Source organism: Canis lupus, chromosome 10 (genome assembly GCF_003254725.2).
Source record: "Canis lupus dingo isolate Sandy chromosome 10, ASM325472v2, whole genome shotgun sequence".
NCBI lineage: Eukaryota > Metazoa > Chordata > Mammalia > Carnivora > Canidae > Canis > Canis lupus.
Genome location: NC_064252.1, coordinates 34,202,391 through 34,208,719, shown reverse-complemented (window position 1 = coordinate 34,208,719; position 6,329 = coordinate 34,202,391). Strand labels below are relative to the sequence as shown.

Here is a 6,329-nt window from a genome sequence, read left to right as displayed (position 1 = left end):
GTTTGTAACAAAGGGACTTTTCTGCTCTAGGGGTAAAAAAGATCTCTTTGAGGAAGTGACATTTAATCTGAGCCTTGAAGAATAAGGAAGAGTAGGTCTGACAACAAAGGGAAGGGAGCGGGGTGGGAGAGTGCACTTGTTGCTGTGGAAACTGCGGGTTTGAAGGCACTTGGGTAGGAAGGGGCTCCACCTGTGGCTAGAATGAGGCAGCTAGTGCTGACACAGACATGGGTATGAGGCTTGAGGGGCACGCTGGGAACTTTTGACTTAATCTTAAAAACAAAAGGAAGCCACTGAAGGGTTGGAGAGGATCCATCTGCACACGATCTAATTTATATTTGTAAACGACATTCCTGGCTGCAATACGGACACTGAGAAGGAAGGGAGCAGCAGAAGATGTGTGAAGACCTACCTGTCTGCAGGCAATGAAGAGTAGAAGACTCTCCTGATGGAGGAAATGGATCAGCGTTAGATCTGTAAGCACCTGATCACCAACTGGGCATGAAAGATGAGAGAAAGAAAAGTGTCCAAAAATGACTCCCAGGTTTCTAGCATGAGCTGATCCCATTCTCTGAGATGGGGAACCTGGAGAAGGAAGTTGCACCAGGACAAATTTGAGTTGCTTTAAATGAACTGGGTTCGATGTGTCTATGAGACATCCAAATGAAGATGCTGAGTATATCTTTGCAAAATAAATCTGGACCTCAAATTAGAGATCTGGACTGAACACGAAATCAAACCTAAATTTTTAGAGAGCAAGGACTATGACTTGCTTATAAGAATTTAATGTGAAACTTTAGGGGAAAGTGAGCAGAAGCAAAGAGTACCTAATACTATGCGTGAGCCACCCCACAGAGAATATTTTATTTATTTAATCTTTTACACACTATGTGGATGGTATTATAATCCCATCTTTCATATGAGGAAACTAACAGTTAAGTTCTTGCTCAAATGTACTTAAATCCCAATTAAATAAGGCCTATTGAATAAGAATCTCTGTGGGTAGTTCTGATGATCACGGAGGTTTAGAAACTTAAAAGTGCAGACTACTTGAAAGTGGTCACGCAAACCATATAAAACACTCACTTTAAAAAATGATTAGAAGAAACCATGATTCAAAAAAAAAAAAAAAAAAAAACATGATTCCAAGAACAAGCACCCCATGCAGCAAATGTTTGAGGATACATGCCCCCACTTCTTTAACCCGAGCTGACCATTATCAATGCCCTTCATGGGAAATTCTGGAATATTCATGTGTTCAGTCAGCAGTGAGTAGTTACGGTGGACCTACTACTGTGTACCAAATAACAATAGTCATTCATTTATTTACAAATATTTATTGAGTACTTACTAAACACCATGCTGTTTCATGCTCTGGGAACATAGCAGTGAACAAAATAAACAGATGCCTGACTTCCAGAGTTTACATTTGGGTAGGGAAAGACAAACAGACAGCTATGTATGTGTGTATGTATACAGATATCTGTATACATGTACATACGTAGGTAGATAGACATATATATCCCACATGGTGATAACTACTACGAATATAAATAAAACAGGATAAAGAATTGGAGTGTTCAGGGTATAGAGAGGAGGGGAGATGGTCGTTTTTTTTTTTTAATGTATTGTTTTTGTATTTTGTATTGTATGATGTTATGTATTTATTTGTTCGTTTATTCATGAGAGACACAGGGAGATAGACAGAGGGAGAAGTAGGCTCCCTGCAGGGAGCCTGATGTAGGACTGGATCCCAGGACCAGGATCATATCCTGAACCGAAGGCAGATACTCAACCACTGAGGGAAGATGGTTTTATACAAGATGATACACAGAGGTCTTGCTGCTCTGAGGAGAAAGGAGTGAGGGAGAAACTATGCTATCTGAAGGAGGTACAGTAGGCAGAAAGGTCCTGAGGCAGAAGTGCGTATGATGTGTTTAAGAAACAGCAAGGAGGGATCCCTGGGTGGCACAGCGGTTTGGCACCTGCCTTTGGCCCAGGGCGCGATCCTGGAGACCCGGGATTGAATCCCACATCAGGCTCCCGGTGCATGGAGCCTGCTTCTCCTTCTGCCTGTGTCTCTGCCTCTCTCTCTCTCTCTGTGACTATCATATATAAAAAAAAAAAAAAAAAAAAAAAAAAATTAAAAAAAATTAAAAAAAAAAAAAAAAGAAACAGCAAAGAGTCCTGTGCCGCTGGAATGAGAAGTAGCTGGAGACAGGTCATGAGGCTTGTAGGCCATTGTAAGACTTTTGGACTTCTCTTGAGTGAGACAGGAACCACTGAAAGGGTCTACGCAGAGAAATGGCTCACTCTGAGCTGGGTTTCAATGGTATGACTGGGAAGAGCTGAGTGAGGATGCTGTTTGAATAATCCAAGTGAGAGGGATGGTGGCCCAGATCAAGGTGGTCATAGAGGAAGTGGTGAGGAGGTGTTACACTCTGGATCATTTGAGAAGAGAGAAGACAGGCAGGATTTACTAATGGATTGAATGAGAGGTAAGAGAGAAAGAGAAAGGCGTTAAGAATGCCTCCAGAGTTTCTGGCTCAAGTAGTTGGAGACTGGAGTTGCCGTTTGCCGAAATGGCAAATGATGAGAAGAATCAGGGACCAGTCTGAGAACCTCTGTGAACCACTGCTCTAAGCACCTGGCCTGTATGAACGCATTCATGCAACAACTCTCTAAGGTATGTCCTGTTGTTATGCCTGTTTTAGAGATGAGGAATTGAGGTACTGATCCACAATGTACCTCAGATTCCACTTCTATGAATGGTGATAATAACACTCCAGAGGCTACCACTGCATTGTCTATCCGGGAGGCAGACAACTATATAAACAGTGACAACGACATCTTCCTAAGTTTGGGGGTCAGGGAGACAGGCGGGGGGGGGGGGGGTCAGGGAAGACTTGTAAGAGGAAGTGACTTTAAGCTGTAATCTAAAGAATCACTAGCCAACCTAATAGAAATTTTAGGAGAGGGGATAGGAAAAGAAGAGAGCGTTCCAGGTAGAGGTTAGTCCTAGGTACTTTTACAAAAAAGAGGGAGGGGGGATTTTGAGGAATTGAAAGAAGTTCCCTATGATGTTTCTCTCTCTTTTAGATCAAATTGTTGATTGGTAACCTATTGAAAGTTTCTCTCCACAAACATGGTAATGTTTCAAGGGTTCCCTATTCCTGGTGTCTAAATTTAGAACGTACCCCTGAGGGAGCAAGGGTCTACCGTCCTTGACTACTCGTCAAGTTCCTGTCGTTCCTCAACAGTGCCCACAAGTTCCTGCCTCTGGGCTTTGGACTTCCTGTTCTCATTAATGAGGACACTCCAGTCTCCCCTACACCTTTCTGAGTCCACACCCAACCAGGTAGACTTAAGGGTCTCTCTGCTTCCGTGACACCCAATGAAGAGCATAATCATAGAATCATATCTTAGAAGATAAGTTATGGACAGATATTGTTTACTTATCTATGTCCCTGCTAGATTGTCAGCATAGTCTTTATGACTCAGGCTAGCACAATGTTTTCAGCCCTGAATGGATGCTCCATTATTTTCTTCCTGAAATGAATGAATGAATACATTTTGATTTATCATTCTTTACTTTTAGTAATGCTGCTATGGGCTTTTGGATTTTCTATTCTAGTTCCACTCTCAACAGAATTATTCATTTATTTAAAATTTTTAATTATATATTGCATTATTCTAGCTTCTTTTTAAAAAGATTTTATTTATTTATTCATAAGGGATGCAGAGACACAGGCAGAGACACAGGCAGAGGGAGAAGCAGGCTCCCTCTGGGGAGCCTGTTGTGGGACTCCATCCCAGGATGCCAAAGGCAGATGCTCATCCACTGAGCCACCCAGATGCCCTTTTTTAGCTTCTTTAACCTGACTTTGTTGGAGTTTTGCTAGCAGATAGGGTTTGTGCAATACTGGGATGCTGATGGCTGGGCTATTTTTCAAGAACATCTGTGCATTGACTACTCGTCTAGCGATGAAGATGCAGCCTCGCTGATACTGTCTGGTTTAGGAATCAAGCAAAATCAGCATTTGTAAACATTCTTTTGAATGGAGGCTTGTATAAAAAAAAAAGTATAGAAAACTGTTCATGGTCTAGTTTCTAAGATTCATACCTTTAAGTCAGGAATCCCAATCCAGTGACAATGATCCTGGTGGGATGGAGCCCACAGGCATCATTAAGAGTACCTAGAATTGTTGACAGCTCTGATGACATGACCCTGAGTCCCTTCTTTGTGGCACCTATACAAATGGTTTTGAGAAGCCTTCTGCCATCCAGCATCAAGCCATTCTTCCTTGTATCAAGGGTTATTATCTGATTGCTCAAGCCCAATCTAGGGATGGGAAAACAGTCCCTTTTACTATATGGATTATGCAGCAGATTGAATTAGATATAAAGGCTATGCAAGACTGTCCTGCCACCCACTAGAGAGTTGGCTCAGCAGATACAGAAGGTAATTATGACATTGGGAGATTACATGGGTGCTTCCTGCCACACCCACATTGATGGGACAAATGTGCATGCTGAGGTGCAGTAGCTGCAGATGGAAGCTCCCTATATCATCATGGGTATTCCAGGTCATGTGTTTGATATGCTTAACTAGAAATACCTATCTCTCAAATACATCAAAATGTTTATTTTAGATGAGGCTGATGATATATTAAGCCATGGATTCAAGGACCAGATCTATGACATATTTCAAAAGCTCAACAGCAACACCCACGGGGTTTGCTGTCAGCTGCAAAGCCTCCTGATGTGCTTGAGATGACCAAGAAGTTCATGAGGGACCCATTTGGATTCTGGCCAAGGAAGAGTTGACCCTAGAGGGCCTACATCACCCACCAGTTCTACATCAATGTGGAACAAGAGGAGTGGAGGCTGGACACACTGTGTGACTTGTATGACACCCTGACCATCATGCAGGCAGTCATATTCAACACTGGAAGGTTGGTTGGCTCACTGAGAAGATGGACATGCCCAAGACTTCACTGTATCTGCCAGGCCTGGAGACATGGACCCAAAAGAAATACAATCATAAGGGAATTCCGCTCTGGCTCTAGCAGAGTATTAATTACTACTGACCTACTGGCCAGAGGCACTGATGGGCAGCATATTTCTTTAGTCAGCAGCTATGACCTTCCCACCAACAGGGAAAACTCTATCCACAGAACTGGTCCTGGTGGCTAATTTGGCCATAAGGATATGGCTTTTAACATGGAGACAGAATAAGACGAGAAGAGTCTTTGAGACATCAAGACGTTCCTCAACATTTCCATTGAGGAGATGCCCCTCAATGTTGCTGACCTCCTCTGAGAGGGGCTGTTCTGCTACCCAGCCCTAGTCAGGGTCTAGTCCTCAGGGACTCAGGGGATTGAAGAGGAGCAGGGCGGGGAGGGAAGGATGCTGAGAGATGGACATCTGGTCATTTTTTTCTTTTTCTTTGAATAAATTTCATACTTTGATTCGAACAACAACAAAACCTGTTGTTATCTAATAGTCTAATAACTGGAAATAAGCAGAAGTTTAGCAGTATGAGAATGGCAAAACTCGCCTCGGGCTTTCATATAATAGAATACTACTCTGCAATAAAATGAAACAAATTACAGACTCAGCAAAAGGGATGAATCTCACTGACATTAGGCTGAGAGAAAGCTCCCTGACAGAAGAAACATATACACCATGAATGTTTGGTTTCCATTCCTACTGTAACAAATTACCACAAACATAGTGGGTTAAACAAAACATTTGTTATCTTGCAGTTCTGTAGGTTAGAAATCCAATAGGAGTTGAACTAAGATTAAAGTGTCAAGAGAGCTATGTTCCTTCTGGGGGCTCCAGAGGAGAATGCTTCTCCAGTTTCTATAAGCCAGCCACACCCCTTGGCTTGTGGTCCCCTTCTTCTATCTCCAAAGACAGCAGGGTAGCATCTCTGACCCTCCTTCCATTCTCACATCTCTCTCCTCTTCTGCTTCCCTCTTCCACTTTAAGGACCTTTGTGAGCACCTTTGCCCTGCCCAGATAATCCAGGAGAATTGCCCTTGAGTCAGCTGATTAACAACCTTAATTCCCTTTTACCATGTAACCTAAATATTCTGAATTTAAAAATTGAGGATAATGGAAGGCAGATTTGCATCAGTGCTCTGCTAAACTTGGGGTGGGGCGAGGGGAACAAATTTGATCTGTAGCATTTGCAGAATGTTGTGGTATAAATACTCAAATGGCTGATTTCAAGCTAATACCAGCTCACAAAATACAATTATTTAGTAATCAGCCCTTTTGAGCTGGTTCAACCTGGTTTCAGCATACAGCTGCAAGTTTCT

At 42.5% G+C, this 6,329-nt stretch overlaps 1 pseudogene; it reads left to right on the top strand.

Annotated features, from left to right (window-relative positions):
- The first annotated feature begins 2,387 nt into the window (after positions 1 to 2,387).
- On the top strand, positions 2,388 to 5,426 carry LOC112675224 (eukaryotic initiation factor 4A-I-like; annotated as a pseudogene).
- The last annotated feature ends 903 nt before the right edge of the window (positions 5,427 to 6,329 follow it).